The 26,388-nt window shown below is 44.0% G+C and overlaps 1 long non-coding RNA gene and 1 other non-coding gene across 2 annotated transcripts; both read right to left on the bottom strand.

Moving 5' to 3' along the window:
• Window positions 1-712: 712 nt before the first annotated feature.
• Window positions 713-2,357, bottom strand: LOC136356445 (uncharacterized). The gene is made up of 2 exons (XR_010741262.1): window positions 1,912-2,357; window positions 713-879 (listed from the first exon to the last, which is right to left on the bottom strand). It is a non-coding gene; the product is annotated as an uncharacterized lncRNA (long non-coding RNA).
• Window positions 2,358-12,336: 9,979 nt separating this feature from the next.
• Window positions 12,337-14,499, bottom strand: LOC4338142 (uncharacterized). The gene is made up of 2 exons (XR_010741614.1): window positions 13,935-14,499; window positions 12,337-13,693 (listed from the first exon to the last, which is right to left on the bottom strand). It is a non-coding gene; the product is annotated as an uncharacterized protein (transcript).
• Between the last annotated feature and the right edge of the window lie 11,889 nt (window positions 14,500-26,388).

The following is a 26,388-nucleotide window of genomic DNA, read 5'->3' as shown; positions in this document are numbered from 1 at the left end:
GAATCGGGTATGTAAACTTTTGACTTATAAACTTTGGGTCTATAAAGTTTAGGTGTATAAACTTTAGATGTATAGAAATACTATATATAGAAAATATTTGAATTTAAATTCAAATTTGAATCGGATATAATTCAAATTTAAATTTGAATCGGGTATGTAAACTTTTGACTTATAAACTTTAGGTCTATAAACTTTAGGTGTATAAACTTTAGATGCATAAAAATACTATATATAGAAAATATTTGAATTCAAATTCAAATTTGAATCAGATATAATTCAAATTCTAATTTGAATTGGGTATGTAAACTTTTGACTTATAAACTTTGGGTCTATAAACTTTAGATATAAACTTTAGATGTATAGAAATACTATATATAAAAAATATTGAATTCAAATTCAAATTTGAATCGGATATATAAACTTTTGGTCTCTAACTTTAGATGTGTAACTTTGGGTCTCTAGATGTGTAAATTTGAGGTGTATAAACTTTAGGTGCATAAATTTACTAAAATAGGAAAGTAATGCGGTGCCAAAAAAAAAGGAAACCAGTGGAGAGAGGGAGGGGGGAGGGGAATTGATCGCTACCCCCATCCTAGGCGATCGATCGCCGATTAGGATTTCCGACAACAAGGTCGATCACTACAGTTTAGTCCTACCTGCAGCGGATTTAATTTGGAAACTACTCTATCCTAATTTAATCATCCACTAAATAGAAAACACCAAAATATCCATATTATTGCAAAATTAATCATCATCGATCAATGTCCTATATCCAACAGAAATTAATTCGCACTTTAAATGTTGCATGGGTTAAACCAACATAAATTAATCTTGATTGGCTACATACATGCAGAACATTCCATGATGAACATTTACTCTCTGCACAAATAAAGAAAAAGATATTTTGTCAGATGATATTCATTTTGAGAAAACCTAGATAATGATCAAACTAGGATAGATGGTGTTTTTGTACTGATGAAACTATTGATAGATAAGTAACTCCACTTGTCCATGACAGAACTCGCACAGTATAGACGGCATGCATGTAGTCTCGTAGACTCGTATACATGCAATTGCAAGCGGACGACACTAGTATACATCTCATTCCTTTTTAAGCAATATATACTTCCTTCTTTTCTGTATTTAACGTTGTTGACTTTTTTTTTTTGCTTGCATTGAACTATTAATCTTATTTAAACTTCTTTCAAATATATATATATATATATACATATATATATATATATATATATATATATATATATATATATATATCATGTTTAAAGGGCATGTAATGATAATATAAATCACAACAATGTAAATGATAATTATATAATTAATTATGCTATAAGACGAATGATCAAACTCATATAAAAAATAAGTGGCATCAAACATTTAAACATAAACCGAGGGAATACAATATATACATCTCAGTGTGTTTCTTGAGTGTTCTCAGTGGTCTCTATAGTACCAGTCACGGGTGGAGAAGTGGTTTACTCTCCTAAAGGTCTCTATAGTACCAGTCACTGGTGGAGAAGTGGTTTACACTCTTAAAGATAGATATTTTTAGTCTCGGTTAAAATAATCGGGACTAAAGATGATCTTTCACCAACCGTAACTAAAGATGGTAATGCCAGGTATCTTTAAGGTGTTACCAACCGGGACTAGAGTTTTTTTTCTTTTTTTTCATTGTTTTTTTTGCTTCTTGCATCTATTGGTTTTTGCTCCCAAATTCTCAAATCTAATTGAAATCCCCAAAGTCCCAAATCAAATTAACATCACAGATCTAATTGACATTACAGATCCAATTCATAACATCCTCAACAACAAAATTATTCACAAAAACATAACAAAAATATACAATGGAGAGGGATTCACAAAAACATCACGAAAAAAATCTGCCGCCATCAATACCTCCGCAGCCCGCCTCGTGCATCGCCCGCTGCCCACATCGCCCGCCGCCGCCTAATGCCTCCCCTCCCATCACATCCAGTGGAGGAGAGGGCTCTGCCGCTGCCTCCTCTCCCACAACGGTCGTCGTTGCCTGCCGCCCCCCTCGTGCCTCATGGGCGCCCGCCGCCCACATCGCCCACCGCCGCTTGACGGGGCTCTGCCGCCGCCTCCCCTCCCACAACGGTCACCGCCGCCTGCCGCCTCCCCTCCTGCTAGATCCGGCGGAGGGGACGCCGGATCCGACGGAGGGGGCGCCCGCCACATCCCCTCCCACAACAGCCGCTGCCGCCCGCCACCGCCTTGTGCGCCGCAGCTGCCACCTCCGAGCCGCCGGGCCACCGCCAACTCCGAGCCTCCCATCGCCGTCGCCGGGCGCGGGGGAGGGAGAGGCCTCGAGAGATAGAGCTGAGAGAGGGAGAGAGAGAGAGAGAGAGAGCTGTGAGAGGAAAGAAAGTGCGGTGGAAGGAGAGGGAGCGAGAGAAAATATTGACGCATTTGGCGAGAGAGAGTTCGGGAATATTATAGACGCGCAGTTGATTTTTTTAGTCCCAGTTGAACTTACCAACCGGGAGGGGTCCTGACACCGCCTGTCATGTTTTAACCAGGACTAAAATGATCTTTACTCCCGGTTGATGTTAAAAAAGTACCACCGGCTTTTGGACCGGGACTAATGATATTCTTTAGTCTCAATTCCTTATTAAACTGGGACTATTATAGATTTTGGCCAACCCACCAAAGATGGTTTCTCTAGTAGTGAGTAAACATTATAACAACAAGCAGTTTATTGTCTTTTAGAATTTTAATTCAATGGATACTTAGTTTTTTTTTTTACTCACATATCGCCCGACCAAAAAATTTGATAATTTAGCTTTTTTTTTCTTTGCCCAATTACTTTAATTGACACTTGTGAGGATAAGATTTGGGAACATCTGAGTGAATGAAAGTGGATGATATCGAATAATTGAAAAGGAGTGTTAAATTATCAAATCTCTCTCCGCCGACCAGTCAGTCACCACCCCTTCAACCGCTGCAGTCCTTCTCTCCCATCTTCTCCCTTCTGACCAACAGCGAGGTTCATGAATTGCAGTATATGTCAGCCACCAATTTTCTGTACCCGCAATCGCCACGCCCAATTCGTTCCACCATCGCCGTACGTTGTCATCATCTCTCCGCTGCTGCCGATCTGCTCATCCCCATCATTAACTGCTGTCATTGCCTTCCCCAATCGTCCCTTTAACCACCGCCCTTGTCTCTCGTCGCTCTTGATCATCTCCTGCTATATCCCCTGTTCATTCTCACTACCATCATATGATCCTCTGGTCACCTCTTCTTTGATCCTTCTTCCCACAACTGCAGGGAGCATCAAGAAGAAGACTCTACGCTCCGAAGCGAAATCTTTCCTAAGTCTGCTCCTTGGTTTCCTGATTAAGAACGGACAACGCCGCCAACGTCTCGAGAAATTTAGGATTATACCATCACAAAAAGAATGATTTCACTGGAATATCATTGCTTCAAACGGGTTCGCTACAATGCCATCCTAAACTGTGGTATGCGTTCTTTTTGTTAATATAAATGTTTTTGCTTTATTTTATTTTTTTTCTCCGGAACCAAAATACCCCTGCCTCTATCTCTTTCTCCCAGGATATCGCACCCGTCGCCTTCCAAGAGCCACGACCGCCGTCGTTGACCCTCCTTCTGTGTCGGCTCCAGGGCCAGCGCCGGTGCCGACCCACACAAACAAATCCAGTGAGTGCCAAATGGGCACTGAGTTCAGTTATAGATAAATGGGAGAAGCTAACTTGGGGGCACCACTACTTCTTTGCCGTTTAGTCCATGGATGTTGGTACTGGTCATCGCTGTTTGGGTTGAGCGGGCGGCGGTGGCGCGAATGGAGTGAAGGATGGCGGCGGTGCGGGAGGAGGGAGAGGAGGTGGAGAAGGTAGGGGAGGGAAGGCACCGGCGCCTACAAGGAGGAAGGGGAAATGGCGGTCGCAGCTTGAGGAAGAATGGGGCGGCGGCACAAATTTAGTGAGGGACGTTGGAGGCGCGGGGAGGAGGGAGGAAAAGCGACGGTGCGATATCCAGGGAGAAAGAGATAGGGGTGTTTTGGTCTTAGAAAAAAAATAAAATTGAGCAAAAACATTTCTGTCAACCAAAGAGAACGAAAATGGCATTTTGGTGAACACCTCTCAGTTTAAAATGGCATTGTAGCAAACCCGTTTGAAGTGATGGTATTTCAACGAAACCACTCTTTTTTACAATCTCCGGTTGTCTATGGTACGCTGTTTAATTAAGAAGGAAGGAAGCTCGTTCCAAAAGGTTAAATTGTAGGGTTATGAAAATATAGTAGTTCTCATCTTACTATATGGTGTCCGAAAGAGACATTACATTTTTTTCTACCATATATTACCAATATATAGTCACCTCATTAATCGAAATTGAAGGACAGGAAGAAAAACCTTTGGTTTTCGCATATGAACCATATATAGCCTTGCCCTCTATTTAATGTAATAAACTATATATGAACCAGTGGTGGACACAACTTTAAAATAAAGATGTGACGGAGAACGAAGATGTTCACTCGATAAGAACAATCAAACACAACGCATATCGTATTTATAGTTTAATCGCATAACTGCCTCGATCATTGCTTGCGGCATGATTGCGTTGTGAAGAGACGAACTAATCTGTTAGGCGTTACCTAATTTTGATGATCCATGACTACTATAAGGGGGTAGGGTAATCTTGGAGGTGTGGAGCGACACGGGTCGTAGCTGGATCAATCGACCCACCCTGTATAATGGGTACGTAGATCCGCCCTGTATATATCATTGGCAAATGAAATCTCTCAACTTCATTTTAGGATGATGGCATTTTGCGAAATTCATCTCTTCGGTGAGATGGCACGATCAATCATATGTACTTTTTCAGAACTAAAAGGTCAGGTGTAGTTCACTTTAGGTAGCTACTCCTACCTAGTATATGTAAGTTACACAGAAAGCAGAAAAGGTTCTATCCTGAAACGCGTGTTTGAAATTAATTTGAGACACTACAGTTCGATCTAACCCCCATCCAATTTAACTCTTGTTCGTTCGCTATCAAACACAGACGAGGCACGAGAGAATTGAAATACACACCTGCTGCTGCTCATTAGTCCAAGTCGATGATCATATATGTCTCTAACGTCTAAAGTGCATCCTCGATCTGCACACGGCATCTACAAATTTTTTTTTTCTTAGGGCCTGTTTGGCACAGCTCCAGCTATACCTCTTCTGGAGTTGCTCCACCAAAAATAGAAGTAGAGCTGGATGGAGCTCTCTTACAAAATAAACTAGAGAGGTGGAGCTGAGTTTAGCCAGCTCCACAACCTACTCCAAACCCAACTCCTAAAGGTAAATTTAGGAGTTGGAGCTCAACCAAACATGTCTTAATTAATTTGTCGATCCTTCTCATCTTTTTCACCTAACAAGACCGACCGCCTTAATTTTTCTCGTCTAGAATCAGATGCGATATTTGACATATCCCGTCATGCTAGCTAAATAACCTGGAGGACCCCATGATTGTTGGGACGCGTACATAATGGCGTGTAACATCACTTAGCCTATTCGGTTTGGAGGAGCTTCACAGGAATTCTGAAGAAATTGAACTGTATTATATGAAAATCCTATAAAATTTCTATTTTCTGAAGGAGCCCTTATGTTATATATACTCTTTTTAGCTTGTCGATCGGACATCCAACTTCATACAACAGTTTCGAATGCATCGATCTGTTTTATCTTTACCTTTTGTAATTATGTATTTATACAAAATAATATACTGAATTAAATTTCAATTATCAGAATAATAATAAATTTTTATAGTGGTTATTGAAAAATAAAGTTATATATTTTTTCAGTAATATAAGATTTATTTACTGAAGTTATTGAAAAAAAATATTTTTATAATGGTTGTTCAAACAAGAGGAAGAAACTATATTTTTCAATGATTGGCCAAAACCCAAAAGTAAAGGAAGATGAGATGAGAGAGGGCAAGGAGGAAGAAGAGAAAGGGACTGACAGTGAGCCCTCAACAAGGGTATTTCACTGTCATTTCTATTTTTTCTAAAAGACTTACATATGGGTTTACTTTTCTCTTTTTTTTTCTGACTGTAGCCCATTTAATCACCATGTAGGCACCTCGTCAAATGAAGATTTGCTAATTAATGTCCCACGCATGACAAAACCGCATCAAGCTTGAAGAGCAAGATGAATCGGTTTTGAGGGAGGTAACATAACTTTTTCTCCTTAATGAAAATATTATAATAAGGTTTGAAATAGGGAAGAATAAAACAAGCCCGTTAATGTGGCCTATGAGCCCAACAAACAGTCAAATGCTTACAAGACAAAGGAATAAGTTCACTTTGACTCCCTCAAATATAACTCCAATCTAATTCAACACCCCCCCCCCCAACTATTAAAACCAATACAATTTGACTCCCTTAGTGATTTTGGAGGGCGCTTTCACTCGTGGCGCTTTGAATTGGTCCAACCTACTGAGTCATCTTATGGGGCCCACCCATCACTGACCCTTATCTTTCTTCTCTTCCTTCTCTTTTCTCTCGTAACTTTCCTCTCCGGTGGAAACAACAGGGCACGACGGTGATGAGGGGAAGCCGTCGTCATGCACATCGCTACATGAGCTTGAACAGAGACGGTGGTCAACAACAGTGGCAACGCGACGACGGCCTCCCCTCTCACCGACGCTAGCAAGCAGGCATGCAAAGGTGTCGCGCCATGCTAGTCTTCTCTTCTCTTCTCCAGTTCAGCGGGCAAGCAACCCTAAGGAGGGAGGCAAAGATGGCGTGCGTTTCACATCCCAGGAAGCGTATTGCTCCCTCCAAATCCAAGACCACATCAGAGAACACCTACCAGCCACCTTCGCCGCTGCCGCTGCCTGAGACGGAGCATGAATATCGATCGCCATGTCCCCGTCTACACCGACAGCACCTTCGATCTCTTCCACTTTGGCCACGCCCACACCTTCGAGCAGGCCAAGATGCAGTCCATCATTTTATCCTCTTCTCTTCCTCTACCTCTCTTAGACAGATCAATACTACATAAGTGGATCCATAACTTAGAGTGATCCCTAAATTCGCTCGATTGTATTCAATCGCGGGCACCATGGATGAGCTTGGCAAAATCGGCCACGATGGGCGGCAGCAGAGGGGAGGTGGAGGCGGTGGCGGGAAGGAGGGATGAGCGGCGCGAGGAGGTAGTGCACGATGAGACGGAGTAGGGTGGCCGTCGGGGTTGCGACGGCAACGTCGCTGGAGGAGCAGGTCTGGCAGCTTTCCCCATGCGCAGTTGAGGGTGGCAGCGGAAGGGAGGCGAAGGCGGTGGCGGGAGGGACGGCGGTGCAACGATGGCCTTCCCTCTCACCACCGCCACCATCCTTACTCGTGCTCCCTCCTAGGGGTGGGCAGAAAAATACCAAACCGAAAAGACTGAGACCGAGACCGAGAAATTCGGTCCTAGGCAGTTAAAGGCCGAATTTTGTTCGGTCAATTCGGTTAGTTTCCTCGGGTAACCGAATAGACCGAAAAGACCGAATTAACAAAAAAATGTCTAAATGCAACCTACAATCCACTAAGTTCAATAGGATTAAACTCTAATGTTCACATCCCTACTTCTTATAGGAATGCAACCTAATAAGAGTCTTTACTCATAATTACTTATGAATTTTTTTTGTGATTTTTGTATTGAAATTTCCATTATTTCTTTGCATATATGAAAATGTTGCTGAATTTCAGTCAGGACCGAGACTGAATTTATCAGTCCTGATATTTTTGTGTTGAAATTCGGTCTTCACTTTTCAAAGCCCGAAAAGACCGAAGACCGAGACCGAAATTTTCGGTCAGACCGAATATCCACCCCTACTCCCTCCTCCACGACGGAGGTGAGCGGAAGGGGAATGAGGGGGCGGCGTCACGATGATGGCCTCCTCTCGTCACTATCGCGCCCTGCTTCTTCCGTCGGAGACGAAAGCGAGTAGAGGAAAGGGAAGACAGAGAAGAAAGATAAGGGTCACTGGTAGGTGGGCCCCACAGGAGGACTCATCAAGTTGAACCAGTCAAAGCACCGTATCAGTGAAACCGACCTCCAAAACCGCTGATAAAGTCAAATTATACTGGTTTTAATAGTTTTTAGGGTCAAGATATCCGGTATTACGGTTTAGAGATATAAACTAGGTTGGAACTATATTTGAGAGAGTCAAAGTGGACTCATTCCGTAGAGAAAATAAGGCAGGAAACTCAGTGGGCCGAGAGTCATATGGGCTTGCCTCCAGGTGACAAATAAACGGAGGACAAGCAATGAAGCAATGGTTGGGAGAAAGGATGGGAAAAGCAACGGGAGGAAATGAAGGACATTTTTTTTTGTTAATTTCAACCATACTAAAATTTTGATGATATAAAATTTAGCGAGGTAATAAACTAACATAGCCTTATCGATACCATCCTATCAAATTTTAATATTTTCCGAAGTTTTCTCTCACAAAAACTCCACTAATATTTGGCAAAGCTTCAAACCAAACAATTCAATGCTTCCAAAAATTGGTAATATCAAAATGTGCTAAAATTACGTAGAATTTGACCACGAAATAAACAAGCTCAAAATCTTGAGTCAAGTGTAGATTTCTATGCTGGGCATGGATGTACTGGTGCTAAACATTGTTGCATTGCTACTTAACCAGATATAAATAGTGGTAATGGTTTTGAGCTTTCTATAGGCTCTATGGCCCTTTCTCTATGCTAGAATTTTGGCTCATGTGAATTTTATATTCTCATCACCACCAGAGTAATTGGCCCAGGCCCCAGGAGGTTCTTTTCTTTGGACATGCTATAACATATATTTTAAAGAGTAAATTACACTTATGGTACAACAACTTAATCTGTGAGCGCATTCCGATGCAACAACTTAAAAATTAAATATATTGGTTCAATGGCAAGATCGGTGCATCTTTGATCCAAAGGGCTCCACATAGGAATATTTTCCACGTCACTCATCCATCTCAGTAATTTTGCAAAAGCGCCTCTCTCTTGTTCACATTTTGTTTCTTTTCTCCCAACAAATCAGTCAGCTTGAGGAGTTGAGGTCGAGGGTGAGGCAAAGTGGTTGCCTGCCTGACGAATCATCAACGAAGTGAGGGGCGAGGGAGACTTGGCAGTGGCCGGCGGAAGTGTGGCTCCAACTAGCAATGTCGGCGTGGTCAACATACGGGTGGTAATAAGCCCCAATATTTTAGCCTACAAAATGTGAGGGCTAGGCCCAAAACAATTGGTCTAAGATTTAATAGATATTTTAGCTAAAACTATTTTAAGGGCTGAGATTAGTTATGAAAGGGCCCAGGCTCCCTATCCCATTATCACCCCTAGGGCAACGTAGTGGTGTTGCATGGAGCCTACAAGCGGTCAGGAGGCGCATGGGTGGGGACTAGCAGGAGGCCGGTGGGGAGGTGCCAAGTAGATAGAAGCGACCAGGTCGCTGCGTGCGGCATGCCTCGGTGCCTGCTTTGCCAAGCTAGAGTCCGGACTATCGGAGCCGAGGAGCTGATCGAGTAGGCAAGCTCTGAATCTTCTTTTGATTTGTGAAGTACACATTGGCCCATTGGGCATGCTTACAATATACCAGAACTTTACAATTTCAATTACGCTTTTAGTCGGTGGCAGGTCTGTTTAAGGGACAAGTGGATCCTTCTTATCTCTCTTCCTCTCTCTCAGCAAACCTTTCCGCTTGGTCCAGATGACCTCATGTTTTAGCTAGTTGGAGGCATTGGTGGGCGGTTCAGTGGTGGCTTCATGTCTAGGCTTGGCGGCATCAGATCCTGCTTAGCGGCGGTCGATGCGGTGCTAGGTCTTTGGTTTGTGCAGGTATTGCTGGTGTTTGATAGTGGTTCTGTTATTTTCCCTGATTGTAGCCTTTCAAGACTGCAGTCTTGTAATTTTTTCCTGCTATATCGATTTGAAACATCGCACTTTTTTGTGATGTTCGTTTAAAAAATTACTCTATTTGGATGATTGAGATTCGCTTGTTTGTCAGATCTGAATTACAGTCAGTACTAACACACATGATATTAATCTAGAACATTACGTGTAAACTACTGAATTTCACCTAATAATTTTTTTTTAAGAATTAGTGTTGTTTGCCTGCAGGGATCTTATATAGTGAAAGCAGCAGGTTTTCTTGCACGAGAACGTGCCTTCAGAAATAAGGAAAACTAGCCAAATCCTCCAAGGCATGTTCCCAAGAAAATTGACGTCCGATATGGTGCCTTCTCAAACCAATTTCTTAGATTATTCTTCAGATAATTAATCGAAGAAAGACTCTAACACTAACCCTAACAGTGAACAATTTATCATCTAATTAAAATAATGGAAAAGATGGTGTTCGCGAAAAATAAAATAATAGAAAATAGTTGAGGCATTCACAAGTAATCCTTGCCTTGTGCTGTGGCCTGAGACTGGCACAGTGGCAGGGGCGTTGGTGTCTCGCGACGAGAGGGTCGAGCCAAAGTAGAGATGCGGGGGGCCGGAGACGCTGAATCCACCGGCGGCGATGGCCAGATGCGTAAGTGCAGAGGCTGCCAACTGCCAAGTATCAGAGGTCGCGGACGACAGACAAGGAGACGCCGCCAATGGCAGCGGACGCGCGTTGGCGCACGGCGGCTGAGGGGCAGGGCCTCCGTCGCCGTCGCGGTATTGCCCGCCACCAAAAGGACCTACGGTTCCCTCTTAATCGGATCTGATCGGAGACCCCTGCTCTAAAAAGGAGGAAACAAAAAAAAATCGACACACCTGCAGTATATTGAGTAACTTAACTTTCCAACAAGTTCCTCTTCTAGATCACTTGGTTAAGCTGGTAATGTTGTGTGCGTTAGGTTGAGAGCTCGAGTCCTGTTTTTTTTGCATTGTTATTTTTTCTCTTTTACCCCATCTATAAAATATCTTATAATTCCTCCTTTTATACTACGTTGCTTTTATTTTTTAAAGAATATATTATATTCTTCCATAGAAATGAGACATCCATAAGACGTCTCAACATAAGCTTCAACACGATTCAATTTCAAAGCGTCTCAAACTACGTCTTAATTCTAACTAAAAATATATTATATTCTTCCATAGAAATGAAACATCCATAAGACGTCTCAGTTTGTTCCAAAACGTCTCAACATGCTTCAATTTCAAAGTGTCCCAAACTACGTCTTAATTCTAATCGTGATTCTGAAAATAGAGACGAATAATAAAACGGCTTAATCCAAACATCTTATTAGAGATGGTTTGTTGTATTGTCGAGTCGGGGCCATCCTAGTTCCAGCTTCGATCATGCTAACAATCCCCACTACAACAGAATTGGTTCGTAGAGATTTTTTCTTTGCACAGTAGAGACACTTTTGTTATGCCGCTAGTTAGTTGTAGAGACAGTATATAAAACGTCCCGTAAGTGCCTTGCTGTGAACTGCCTTAAAGATAATAGTGTTAGAATAGGTGTCGAATATACTAGTCCTATTTAGCTACAGTTGGACTTGGAGTTATAATATGTGTTAGGGGGTTGAGTTAGAGTCGGACTCTGTAATCCAACATCTCTCTTAAGTAGAGAGGGGGAACCACAATGTCACCATGGCGACTACAATGTAGCGTAGACACGCAGGGAGATGGTGGCGGCGTGGCCATAGACTCATAGCAGCTAGCTATTAGTTATATTGGTTAGGAAGGAGCGTCCATAATCAGAGCCCCGGGGATGTAGGCTTCGGCTGAACCTCGTTAACAAATATTGTGTGTTACTGTGTCGTCATTTGACATGTCTTGGATGATCAATGACTGAAGCGATCGGGAAGATTAGTCGTTATTCCGCTATATTGACTAACTTTTATAACAAGTGGTATCAGAGCTGAAGGTTTCAACATTGGATCAAGAAGACATGTGGAGGAGGAAACACGAGGTGGGGATCGCACATCTACAGGAGATCGTCAGTCGTGGCGATGAGATCGATGGCGACAACGAGGACGTTGCGGAGGCGACGACCTCGCTCGCGATTAGACCGGCGATGGCGGAACGTGACTAGAAGACGGGGCCGGCCGTGACTGAAGGCAACCGGAGAGATCGGAGGGGTAACGCAATGGACGGCGTGCCCGACGCACGCGGCGATCGCGGATCCGCAGCGGCAGGGAGGCCAGTGACGGAAGGGCGAAGCCGGCGAGCGTGGTGTGGCGCGGCGGACGTGTAGGGCCGATGACGACGGGGTCGTGAACGGTGAACACGAGGGCTGCGACTGCGGTGCGTGCGAAGGCACGGACAGCGCATGTAGAATATGTGCTATACACGTACATGTTAGATAGTATGAGAGAGATACTGCGTAACGTGGATCACAATTGTGTTGAGCCTCAGGGGGCCGATATATATAGGAGTACATGGGGGAGGAGATAAGGAAGGATTACATATATGGAAGGAGTCCACACAAATCAATCATATCCTAATATGATCCTACCTACCATATACTCTAACATCCCCCCGCAGTTCAAGCGTGAGCAGCGCGGACACTTGGACTGGAGAAGAAACCGGCAAGAGTGCTCAACACGGATGATAGCCCTTTGTGCCATAATCAACGTAGCCAAAGCGATGGATGCGAGGGAGCCGTGATCGATGAAGCCGTGCGTAGAGTAGCCGTGGTCGATGTAGCCGAAGTTAGGAAGCTGATGTCGAGGTAGCCGAGCCGCAGGGAGCGCATGAGGCGTCGTAGAGTGATCGTGGACGCACGGGAAGGCGTCGTGGACGAAGGTGCGCAAGGACACACGGAAGACGATAACGGTGACACGATCGCGGCAGTCGTTGAGGTAGATGACGCCGAAGAGCCGATGTAGTCGAACCGTGAAAGACGAGACGTCACGCCGGGTTTGCCAGACACGGGGACAACTCGGGACGAACACGTGCAACGGTGTTGCCAATACCGCGCGGGCTAGGTAGGGGACCACCATGAATCATACGCCAATGTCGAAGGAGACTAGTAGAGAAGGCCTCCAAGACGGTCGCGGCGCGAGAACGGCGTAGAGGGAGAATTGCCGGAGCAGCACACGATTGTCGGAGAAGAGCGAAGTGTAGTCGAGGAAGATACGGCAACGCTGGCGATGAATCATGTTGGATGAAGTATAAGGCGATGTAGCGGGACCAACGGCCTAGATGGCGACGTCGGTAGCCATGTAGAGGTAGCTGGATCACCGGCCTAGAGCGGCGACAGTGGCAGCTTGGAGACGCGGCGGCGATGCTCGAAGTAGAGGAAGAAGACCCTAAGCGGCTGACGATGACCAGTGCGGATGACGAGGTTGTCGATGCGCGAACGGCGATGAAGACGATGAAAGCGGCGAAGCTGCGGTTCGAGAGCACAACACAGCTACAGCTCCATGTCGATGCAGCGGCGAGAAGTTCACCGGTGGTGAGGCCACGCTGAGGAGGGCGCCTTGCAGCGTTCCAACAACTAGTGGAGATGGACCATGAGCGGCAACACTGCAGCCCGAGAGGGCGACGCAGCGGCAGCCCGAAGCTTGATGGTGTAGATGCATGCTCGATGATGATCGGTTGTAGAAGTTGTTGTAGCCGGACGCTTGAACGGGTGATCAAGCCGAAGATGCGCGAGGCGGAACGATGAAGTCGAAGCAGAGTCGATGCCAATGTCGGAGACGTGCCGATGTCGACGAGGCGGCGGGCGACGCAAACCCGTTCACTGATCGGGATAAAAGAAAGATATACACGGATACAAGCAGCAGCAGCAATGCAGTTGCAATTAATAGATAGCCCAACTAGCAGCACATGGGCCAAGTCCATTAATGCACCACAGTCCACACGGGCAAGTCAACCAGCCAACCAATCATCTCCCATCTCCCATTACCACAACGAGAGAGACAAAGGGGACAGGAGCCGAGGAGCGGTAGGACGCCGCGTTGTCCGGGTCGCCGACAAGCCGATGGCCTCGGCGGGAGGAGGTCGTGCGGCGGAGGCTGGCCGGCGCCAACAGGGGGCCTCAGGGCCGGCTGGCCGGAGGGGTCGAGCTCCATCCCCCCGGCGGCGGCGGTCAGATCGGGAGCCGGGAAGGCGACGCCGACCGCCGGCCAGGCGGCGGCCCCGTAGCCCCGACGGCAACGGCGGAGCATCGGTGGCTGGCGGCCTGACGCGTCGAGAAGAGGCGGCTGTCCCCCTGGCAGTGGCAGAGACAGATCCCCCCGGGCGGCGGTGGTCCCCAGCCGGAGAGACGACGACAAGCGGTGGCAGCCTAGGCGGAGGAGCCGGCGGACGGGCGGTGGTCGCGGAAGGCTGACAGGGAGGTCGTCAGGGCGGCGGACTCCTCCAGATCGCCGCCGCCAAGGCAGGGGCCGGCTGACGACGATGGAGGGGGAGGGTGAGCCGGAGGAGCGCCGACTTCCGGCGTGGCACTGGCAACGGGTTCCCCTGGCGAGGCTGGCATGGTGGTCTGCTAGCTGCTTCATGTTGACGTGACGATGAACGACGACGAGAAGAAGATGCATGACCGATCTGAAGATTGGCCTCAGATCGATCTGACGACGAGCAGAACGCCCAGAGATTGATCTCTCCAGGACAACGGCGACGACGAAAAGAGAAAAAAAAACGGGTGGCCGCCCCTGGGAGATCGCTACTCCCGGGGGCGGCGGCGGCGGAAGCGTGGGAGCGGCGCTAGATCGCCCGCTCTGATACCATGTTAGATAGTATGAGAGAGATACTGTGTAACGTGGATCACAATTGTATTGAGCCTCAGGGGGGCGATATATATAGGAGTACATGGGGGAGGAGATAAGGAAGGATTACATATATGGAAGGAGTCCACACAAATCAATCATATCCTAATATGATCCTAACTACCATATACTCTAACAGTACACGAGGGCGCGGTGACTGAGCAGGAAGCCATGAGCAGAACTAGCGAGCAAAGAGAACGATCGCAAACGGAGATTGCAGGGGTGTCGTCGTGTCGAAGATGGAGTCGTGACTTGGATCAGGACACGTATAGTTCTGATTGGACTGCATGGAGGAGTCTAATCTGGATTCGATAGTGCAAGCTCGAAACTGAATCAATCTCTTAGGAGGCTCGGCTAGGTTCTGTGGCAATCTGACTTTGGATTGGTACTGAGCTTACTTGTTGCATGCAAGAGGTAATTAGTAGTGTAATTAAGTGCATGGGCTATTGTGACACGGTGGACCATTAAATGCATGAGAATGACACTACTAGACCAAGGTCACGTGAAAAACCAACACCAGTAGATACGCTGTATACTCAGCGTGGTGGTGCACGAGAGGATGTTGTGCAGTGGAGTTGCGAGCCATGCAGTCAATTTGGCGCAGCGGTGCATCGGCAGGTGGCTGGGCACAGTGAGGCATGCATGGTGCGGTTTTGTTGTGATCAAGGTGGTGCAGTGTGTGAGTATGGCTTAGGAGAAGGTGCGTGAGGTGTGCATGTATGACGGTTAAATTGGGCCGGCAGGGTGGTCAGACCAACAGACTGGTTAGACTATGGAGCTTGGACGGTTAAACCGGGTTCAACGGACGTGTGGTTCGTTGCTGGAACTTGTTAACAGATTCATAAGAAGGACAAGAAGGTTCTACGGATGGATAGTTTGCAAGTGTAAAGAGTGAGTAGACTGGCGGCAACAGGCTAGTCAGGTTGCATATGGAATTATCTGGCGAAAACAGGATATATCTGGGACTTGGCGAGGAGTTAAAGATACATGGAGTTAAGCCAAGACTGAAGAAAAGATCCGGACAACAGCGGGTCAAATATCGTTGATGGGGTCAACGATACTGTTTGGCGGTTCAGGATATGCGGGTCGACATGATGGGGATATATGAAAATCTACGTCACTGAAGAGGAAGAGTGAGCACTATCGTGGTAATTCTTCAAGTGATTCAAGGCAACGGTGAATTTTCTCAAAGTATCATGGGTTTAGTCTGCGGATGCGGGAAAGCGAGGATGTTAGATTTATTAGCTCGGTTCATAGGGCGACAAGGACGAAAGGGTTCAGTTCTTCATGTCTGGTGAGTTTGATTTATCTATTTGGTGATGGCATCAGTTATCTAGCCATGGATTAGATCAAGTCAAATTTAAGATGGTAGATGGAGTGGAACATGGTTTTCGGGAAGTCTATGATGTGACAGCTAGAAAGGAATTCAATTTCGCTTGGCAAGACGACTGTGGTGATATGAGAGAAGGTGGAGCACTGTTGCAGGTGGAGTCAAGAGGAAGAAATTACAGGGATAGCAGAATCTCTTAAAGGCGCGGGTTTGGTGCAGACTCGTCGGGCGGCTTGTGATGAAGCTGCAAAGAAGACAACCCAAGTCTGGAGGACCGGTGGATCGGTATGGTGATTCTACAACTTCTAGGTGGCATATATTCGCCAAGGTGAAGTTTGTTAGAATAGGTGTCGAATATACTAGTCTTATTTGGTTACAGTTGGACTTGGAGTTGTAATAGGTGTTACGGGGTGGAGTTAGAGTCGGACTCTGTAACCCGGCATCTCTCTTAAGTAGAGAGGGGGCACCACAATGTAACCATGGCGACTACAATGTAGCGTAGACACGTAGGGAGATGGTGGTGGCGTGGGCATGGACTTGTAGCGGCTAGGAGCTATATTGGTTCGGGAGGAGCGCCCATAATCAGAGCCCCGGGGGTGTAGGCTTCGGCTAAACCTCGTTAACAAATATCGTGTGTTCCTGTGTCGTCATCTGACATGTCTTGGATGATCAATGACTGAAGCGATCGGGAAGGTTAGTCGTCGTTCCACTATATCGACTAACTTTTATAACAAATAGTGACACTATAAAATGCCTCTATGAGATATGTGGCTGCCATAGAGACGCTGCATTTGTCAAAACAAATGTAGCGGCACTTTCTGTAGGTGGAGTCATTTTACAGTGAACTGGTAACATGTCTCTACAGATGTAGAGACACATTATTGGTGCATTCAAACTAATGTATCTGTAGAGATACTTTATTGGTACATTCAAACTAACAAGCCACGTAGTCGCGCGTTGCGCGACTTTTGATTCCGTATAAGAATTATTTGTTGTATAGGATCTATTAGTTTACTGGAGGTTTTTGATGAGTTATTTTATTTACAAAGTATCTGTTGGTTTAGCTAGTCGTACTATATGATAAATCACTAGAACCTTCTTTGTTTTTTTTCCTTCATTATCTTTGCACCCGCTTTCTTTGTACCATGTGTCTAAGAGAAGGCACTAGAAACCTCTAGAAATTCCCATACGTTTATCCCATTGCTGTTTTTTAATGCATATGTAACCTTGTGATCCAATGGCCATTATTTATCTAAACTCTTTATTCAACGGTTGATATGTTTTTGATGATGTGCTGTATTCTCATGTGTTCTCGTGCAAGAACGCTTGCTGCTTTCACTATATAAGATAAGATAAGATAATATGTAGAGGCATATTCTATAAGTATAGTTTTGCATTAAAAATAATCGATATTTTCATGTTCATATGCTTATTTTCCATATATAGTTCTAATTTCCATATGCACTGAATTATTACCACCACCTTGAGACATCGTCATAGATAATAACATTTTTTCCAATGATAAAGTGCAAGAAATATAACACATACATCTCAAGAATATCTGAGAAATGACAACATATATTGATTACACTTCGCTACAAGGATGCCAAGCATTCATTTGAAATTAAAATACTCTGAATAGACAAATCCCAAATATTAACTTCTCTAAATTCCGTGGGATTGCTGGAGAATTACGTGTGCCATGTCATCAGTTATTTTTGCAAAAAAGCCCCCGCACTTCGTGTTAATTATGCACTGGTTCTCGCCGCTATCGTATGTTTGATCTCGTGCTAGAGACGATTTGGACATCCACGTGTCCCAGTGTGGTTGCCCTTCCACCATCGTGAGATCGTTGGATCATGCACAGAAGAACAAAGTAATTCATAGTTTTGGGAGGACAAACTAATCCTTGGTAACTAAATACTTTACTACTATAACCTTTCAACCAGGCATGCTTGTGGGGGCAATCTATTGACAGTCGTTATAGACCAATTTCGACCGTCAATATAATCGGAATAAAGGAGAACTAGCTATACCTGCAATGCATATTTTGTTAGAAATAATCTATTTCCACTTGTACTTGGAATTTTATTTGAACACGGAGATTTCTACATATACGGATGAGAATCAGTCGAAAATAATCAAACAATCAATCGACGACCACCGAGTGGCAGACTTATGGATGTTTGGGCTTACAAAACTTATTTAACATCTGCAAATAAGCCCAACTACCATGCCACAAAGAATAAGGCCCAACAAGGAAGTCCTCGGCCAAAATTGGAGGCCAGAGGGGTCGGCCCAGGTTCGCCGAACCCTAGCTGAGGCCCTTCATCTCGGCCTTCAACGTGAACATCCAGGATTGCTCCCCAATGACGGTTGCGAGGCATTTTAGACAATTCCAACCGCCACAACCGTCATTGGCAACCTATTTAAGGAGGAGGCCTCACTCCACTCTAACACACACTCAAGAAGAAGAATAAAGAGCTCTCTCAAGTTTAGTTATTTGTTCTAGTGCTAGTAGAGTAGGAATAGAATAGTTTCCTTAGTTCTTCGAGTCTTCAGGAGATTTCGGATATGGCTCTAGTAGCTATTCCTTCTTTTGTAAGACGTATACCATTATCAATGAAAGATTCTTTTTTACATAGCTTCGGTCATTTACTTCATTTATATCTGAGTACCGACTTTATATTTTACTTGTCTCGATATAATGATTTGGCTAGCTTATTAGAGATATGCATTGGTGTGGGTTTAATGTTGCTTTCGATGATTGCTCTATGTCAGCTGCAGCGATATGGAGTAGTATTTAGTAATGTATGCGTGGTGCTTAGATTATTAGATATCATTAATTGGTATTATATGCCACGGGGCAGTAGAGGTGGGCCGCTGATGGTGGCAGGGTATTCCTCCACGTGGGTATATAGTACTAAGACAAATTCCTGGTGTGGGTATTCTTCCGTATTCATTACCGGTTGGATGGCCATGACATATTGCCGTAAGAAACTCGACAATCAGGGGTGGTCTCTCAAAACACCAGGAGGGCATAATTAGGGCGTATTGGCTACATTGTTGTATACTAACAAGTGTATATTAAAATGGCTATATACTATAAGTACAGAAATGATTCTTTTCTTTTTCTTTCTCCACTTAGCTTAGACTTTATTTTTAATGAGAAAAATATGGTTACTTCTTCTGTGTGTCAACATATCTCTACCGATAAATATTGCTTAACCCCTGTATAGACTTTGATCTATACAAGTGATGTAAATTATTATCATAGTACTCTCTTATCATATCTTCCCTTGGAATTAAATAAATACAATACCTTGGAATATTTCCGGGTGAAATGCTATAATATCTTCCCTTGTAATCGTCCTGGTGGGCCACGGCCATGCTCATGTATGAACGTCCGAACGAGAAGTGCTCGTACGACTACAACATGACCAAAAGTGGACACCCCGTGAAAATCGCCTCCCTTTGTCCGGTCTTAATACAAGCATTGCAGAATCCACGGTACGTGGCTGCAAGGACGGCTGATCCCCAGCTAAACTGTGCAGAAGGCGCTATATTACCTTCAGCAATTTGGCGAGCAAGGAGGATTAGTCTAGCGTCCACAGTGTTCCCGTGCGAGCCGGTGAACATGACCTAACCAAACAGCCAAAGTAGATAAGCCTCAAGGTACAACGTCAGTTGGTACTCCTGGACATCGTCGGGCATATATCTCAGCTAACAAAAAAACAATGTGTTGTGAGATATGTGAATGTGAACGGAATATGCCTTAATTAAAAATATTCAATTACCTCAAACTGTGACAACCACGTCAATGTGGGGCCATGAGTTTCTTTTTCAGAGAAAAATATTTTGTCCTCATCATCGTCTGTATCACCGGTAGCGTACTGTGGCAAAATACATGCATATCGTGATACAATATCATCTCTCCAATCTTCTGAGGGTCCGGAAGTACAATTGCCTGGCCGGCTAGGGGCAGCCCCGTGAGCATGGACACATCCTGCAAAGTTATGGTCATTTCTCCACACGGTAGATGGAATGTATGTGTCTCTAGCCTCCACCTATCAACCAGTGCCATAAGTAGGGACTTGTCGATATTTTGTCGTCGTTTGCTTTGTGCCCCCATTTGTTTTTGTTTAGGTTCTCTAGCATCGTAATGCTTCCTTGCCTACGTCATCTGAACAAAGGTAAGAAGACCTGTAGCTGACAACCTATGAGGAAATTTATTAGTCACATTAGGCAATGTTATAGTACGATATCATGATGTTGCAAACTTTAACCATTTATGCACCTCGGCTTCCATCGTGGATCAATACCCCACCATCCGGCTGTACGCGGTATCAGGACAGCTAGACTAGAGCAAGAATTTTCATCAGATATCTTATTTGCACGATGTCGTGCATTGATCTCTTTGCTAAGCAACGGGTAAGGCCACTCCTCTTCCATATCTGCATGTACATCATGAAGGGTAAATTAGAAATTTCATCAAGTGCACATACGAAAAAGTACATAATGCATTAAATTAAGGAATAAATTTTTCTCATAGTACAAGTACAAATTCGAGCACACCTTACGAAATAAATAGTACAACAATAGGTTTACAAACGTTACAAACTTGGTAACACCTTACAATAAAATCTTACAATATTACCATAATAAAATAAATATTACACATACTTATTGACTAACATATTACAAACTTATTGAAATACAACGTCATGCAGCAAACATATCATGACCGAACATAAATAACCGGACAGTGTAGGTTATAACTACTGCAGGTTTCCTTCCTCCCTATCGTGAGCACCCTGAGAGCCCCTTCTATTCCTCCTCGCACGTTGTTGCCTAGGTTCCATGCTTGAAGATGTACACTCCTTGTTATTCTTGCAATCTCTAGTGCGGTGCCTGTATTGAAGACAGTCCTCACATCGCCTCACAGGCCCTCCCGCTTCGGATGCATCCATATCATTTCTTAAGCGTCGTGTTTGTCTTCTACCCTTACCAGCCTTCAACAAATCCAAATCTGGCACATAGATCCTTTTATCACCCCCAGTTTCGACTAGGTGTTGGAGGGACCTCCACCCGAGGATCTTAGCACTTCATGCATTCAGAACTCTATCCTTTAGGTAGAATGTCGACACGTATGATGTTGAATCAAACTTAATTTTAGCGCACGCGGCCAGGATATGGCTACATGGCTTATGAAGAAGCTTCGGCTTATTGCAAGAGCACGAACATGTGTTATCAGATTCATGCCCTAGAGTAACTTCATGAGTGATGACCCCAGTAGAAGATCCAAACCCCCCCTTAGTGCGACATGTGACTTCCCACCTTTGTCTGATGTTCCCAGTGGTAATGACCGTGTGAAATCTTGCCTTGTTAGCCTTCTCTTGGAGGTACTCTGCCATCTTTTTGCAGAAAGGTGTTTGTGCGTTAGACATTTGTTGCAATGTCACGGCCCGCCTCGTCCTCATCCACATCGTTGTCCTATACATAATGCCTTCAACAATAGCAGTTAGAGGTAAAGGCCTTAATTTGCGAAGAATCGCATTGTACGCCTCTGCAAGATTAGTGGTCATTATGCCATGCCTAGCCCATTAGTGTCATGCAGGAGTGCCCACTTATCATTCGGCTCGCACTCAATCCAATGGGTAAAACATTTGATATTCTTTGATGACCTACGCTTCTTTCCATTTGATGGAATAAGATCATCCATTGGTTCCAGGGCCTGGGGGACGTACATCCTGCGGGTTGTTATTGGTCTGCTTTGACCGAATATGTGTCCTTGTCCCCTCGTCAAGTTGTTTCCAAAGCTCATCGAACTTTGTAGACTGATTTTCCTTGTACAACCGCTTGAACATGTTCATCAGCCGCGGGCTGTTGAATTGTTTGAAAAAATTGTCTCCCATGTGCTGCATGCACCAACGGCTGTGCATGTCAGGCCAGTAGTATGCACCATCACCATCCTCCTGGAGCTCTTTGATTGCCTTCAACAGACCGGCATTCCCGTCATGGATGATGCATATCGATGTGCGTTTTTGCACCACTCCCCACTTTAAATGTTGCAAGAACCACAACCAGCTTTCGTAGTTCTCGCTTTCAACAAAAGCAAAAGCTACTGGAATTATCTGGTTGTTCGCATCTGCACCAACGGCTGTTAATATCTGGCCTCGGTACTTCCCAGTTAGGAAAGTACTGTCGACACACAGCACCGGCCTCGAGCACTGGAACGCATGAATGCATGCTCCGAATGCAAAGAATGCCCGTTGCATCACAAGATAATTTGGAGGATAAATTGACTCCCGATCCTGCACCGCAACATAGGTCCCAGGGTTCCTTCTCTTTAGAATGTTAAGCATATGTGGCAGTGTGTCATATGCTTCCTCAAATGTCCCATATATTTTCTCCATGGCTTTCTGCTTCGCCCTCCAAGCCTTGTGGTAACTAATTGTGTATTGTTCACCTTTCTCCACCAGTTTTATTATGTGCCGCACAGGCAGTGTCATCACCTTCAATAATTTCCTCGTAGTACTTGTTCGCGACGTATGCCGCGGTCAGGTTGCGGTGCGACTCCCTAGTGTTCCGAATCAGACAGGAGTGTTCCTGCAGTTTGGACACAATCCAATAACACTCGTACTTTGGCACGTGACTATGAAGACGGAAGGTGCAACCTTCCGTCTCACAGACGATCGTGTACTCAGTCCTGTTAGACTTCACAACCCTGAACTGCCTTTGCATCTGGAATGACCATGACTTCACTGCGTCTTGCAACCCAGTTTTGTCACGGAACATTGCACCTAGATTGATTTGGCCATCCCCGTAGAACCATATTGAATCATGACAAGAGTTTTCTGCAATATAACCAGGGTCTTCAAGGTTCCACGAAGCAGGCATAGGTAGTTCCTCAACTTCTTGTTCATCTTCGTCATCATTCTCTTCAGCAGCGAGGTTTTCCTCATCTTCGACTGCATGTCGGTCCACCCTCTCAATTTCTTCAGCTATAGCAGGTATGTCCTCCCCTTCATCGGTTTCACCAATAGGATGGCGGTTGACCACTTCATCTCCTTGTATGGATAGATTTTGAATGTCAAGACCAACATCGCCACCACGATGGGGAGCTACAACTTCATCTTCTTCGTGTGAACTAGACCCCAACTCCTCACGGTTGCTGGATTGCCCCGCTGCGTTCTCCGTGGGGACTCTTCCTTGACATGCTTGCACCAGCATGACATATTCATATCCCCGTCTCCTATAGCCAGCGAGCCAATCCTGCCAGGCCTATTTTGTTGGCCGATCGGCTCCACATAACCCTCACGTTAATACTATATATACCCAGATCTAAAGAAAATGTGCATGTTAACCAGTACCAAACTTCGGGCATGGTAAGGGTGTCAGGATTTGGATGGTATAGTGTGCATTGCCTAAAGTTGCTCAGATCACGTTAACACTTTCATTTTCCATAATTTCACCTTCACCGAAATACACTCTAAATGCCGACATTCCTGCCATTGCAGACAACACAGACTACTCCGTAAGGAAGATTTACAGAACAAACGTGTCCTATTCACAACTAAAATTAGTTTACACGCATACTTTTTTTGATAAAAAAATCTTTATCAATAACTAATTATTTATAAAAAATTCATGTACTTGTAATAAGAAAATTATAAATAAATAATTACGTAAACATAAATTATTTACTTACGAATACATGACAATGCAATTCATTATTTATAATTTTACTACAACTTTGACATAAAAAATAGACACATGACAATAAATTTAATACAAATTAATTGATTAAAACACGTAATTAAACATAACTATGGCAATTAATTTAAGTAAAAGAGTATGTAATACTTAAAACAACACAACCATAGCATATCGTACATAAATATGATGACAAAATATTTACCTGCGTTTATCAGAACCCGCCTACTCCTTTTTAACCAGCTTGCTCGTATAACAATTGCTGCCTCAAAGTTTATTTCACTGCATAATCCATATGTTTAACTAACAAATTAATTATACATATCAATTAATTTTAATACAACAAATGACTACGTGCACCGAAGAAACATTGACGGAAGCTAAGTTAAAAATCATTTTGGTTAGCTCTTTCTATTCTTTATCTAGGACAATGACACTCATTGAGCCGCATCATATTCTTTGCTACGGATTGTTTGTACCTACTTAGATATGACCTCTGAAACAATACTACTATTGCAATTTTGGATTAGTACTTTTAATATATTACAACTTTAACTATAAATTATCTAACGGACCGTAACTTTACTTAAATACAAAATATTTGTAACTATCAGTTAGTACAAAATTATCTATAAATTAATCATAACATGATAAATTAATAGAACTAAGTTCAACTTCACTTGATTAATTACATAATCAATCAAATTAATCATAACTACCAATTTATTATAGTATAAAACTAGTTGCAGCGACATAAATTTATATAACTGGACTTTAATTACAATACCAAATAAAATACAAACTGTCTATTAAAAAATTTACTACATCTTCCATTATAGTACCATACCTTGTCTTGCCTTCTTCTTTTCAACCAATTTGCTCATATAAAAGTTCCAATTTCAAAGTTCTTCGTAGTACCGCGCATTTCTTTGTTCGTTCGTAACTACCTACAATATGCTATATAAGCATATGTTTAAGCACACCATATATTTCCCGCTACTTAACGAATATTTATACCTTTTCCATTTCTTACGAAATAAATAACTGCATGAACTACTAAGTAATTGTAACTTAAAATTACTACGAATTAATTACAACTTTAATTTAATTTTTGTACCATATTTAATAATTATCAATACTATTAATATCAATATCAATAACTACAAATATAACTATTAATATTTCAGTTTTTTTTTCATTTGTTACATATAATATTGGCCGTATATATAAAATTAAACATCACATGAACTACTAATTAATTATAACTTATAATTACTACTAGGTACAAATTAATTGTAACTTATATTATACTTTTGTACCTTATAAATTAATTATGTCTACCTATTTTTTAACCCGAATCGACTCTATCAACTTCTACATTTCTATTTTTATATGCAACCTAACAAAATATAGGTTGCGTTCGATTGTGTAAGATAGGATGAGAAAGCACCTCGTTTTTCGCGCGCACGCTTCCCAAACTACTAAACGGTGCGTTTTTTACAAATATTTTCTATAGGGAAGTTGCTTTAAAAAATCATATTAATCCATTTTTGAAATTTAAAATAGTTAATACTCAATTAATCATGCGCTAATGACTCACCTTGTTTTGCGTATCTTCCCAATCTCCCCAATCTCTTTCTCCTCAAACACACCCATAATGTAGTAGTAACTAATACATACCTAAATTTTTCTATGACATAATTAAAAACAAATATTAACTACGTGAACTAATATTTTCTAAATCCTCATACGAATTTGTGCTAATAGAAAACTAATCAACTTACGTGTCTTTTTTTCCTTCTCTCCACTGCCTGCATCTCTTGCTCTTCCTCTCCTCCTTAGTTCAGTCCCTTCTATCTTCCTCTGTGAGGACCATCTCCTCTCCTCTCAATTTAACCCGTGAGCGCATTGGATTCGAACGCTACAGCGGTTACAAATGGCCGGCATGATGTGACTACAACAGTAAACTGATAAGAGAGTGCACAGAGCTCTTCCACCCCTCCCTAAAAAGCTAAGGTAGATGGCTAGAACCCGTGCAAAAAGCAAAAAGAAATAGAGATGGGAAATAAAGGTGTCGGTGGCGTCGGATGCGGAAAGCGCCGTCGCTCTCGCACATGTGGAGCGCGATACCGAGGACGGTCTCGCGCATGCGGACCGCGAGACACCGCGAGACTGAACCCATTGCCGCTCTCTCGATACCCTCGCTCTCGCGCACGCGTAGAGCGAGACCGCCTACGGTCTCGCGCGTGCAAAGCGCGACAACGCTGCCCCATTGCGCTCCTCGCTCTCGCGCACGCGTATAGCGACACTGCGATCGGTCTCGCAATCCCAAAGCGTGACGCCGCGGTCCCACTGCCCTCCCCCAGGCTTTCTCTCTCTCGCGCATGCCGCGTCACCAGTCTCGCGCACGCAAAGCGCGATACCGCGTGCCCACGTCTCTCCCGTCGCGTCATAATCGGTCTCGCGATTTCATATTACGATACCGACCTCGGTCTCGCGCAACGAAAGTGCGAGAGCGATGGCTCCGCCCAACGTAGTCGCGGGGATTTCTCCACGTGGCGCTGTCACGTGAGGGAAAAGCGATACCGCTATGGTCTCGCGTCTCGTTGGCGCGA

This window comes from Oryza sativa, chromosome 5 (genome assembly GCF_034140825.1).
Source record: "Oryza sativa Japonica Group chromosome 5, ASM3414082v1".
In the NCBI taxonomy this organism is placed as follows: Eukaryota; Viridiplantae; Streptophyta; class Magnoliopsida; order Poales; family Poaceae; genus Oryza; species Oryza sativa.
Note: the sequence above shows the minus strand (reverse complement) of the source record. Positions and strands in the feature narration are given on the sequence as shown.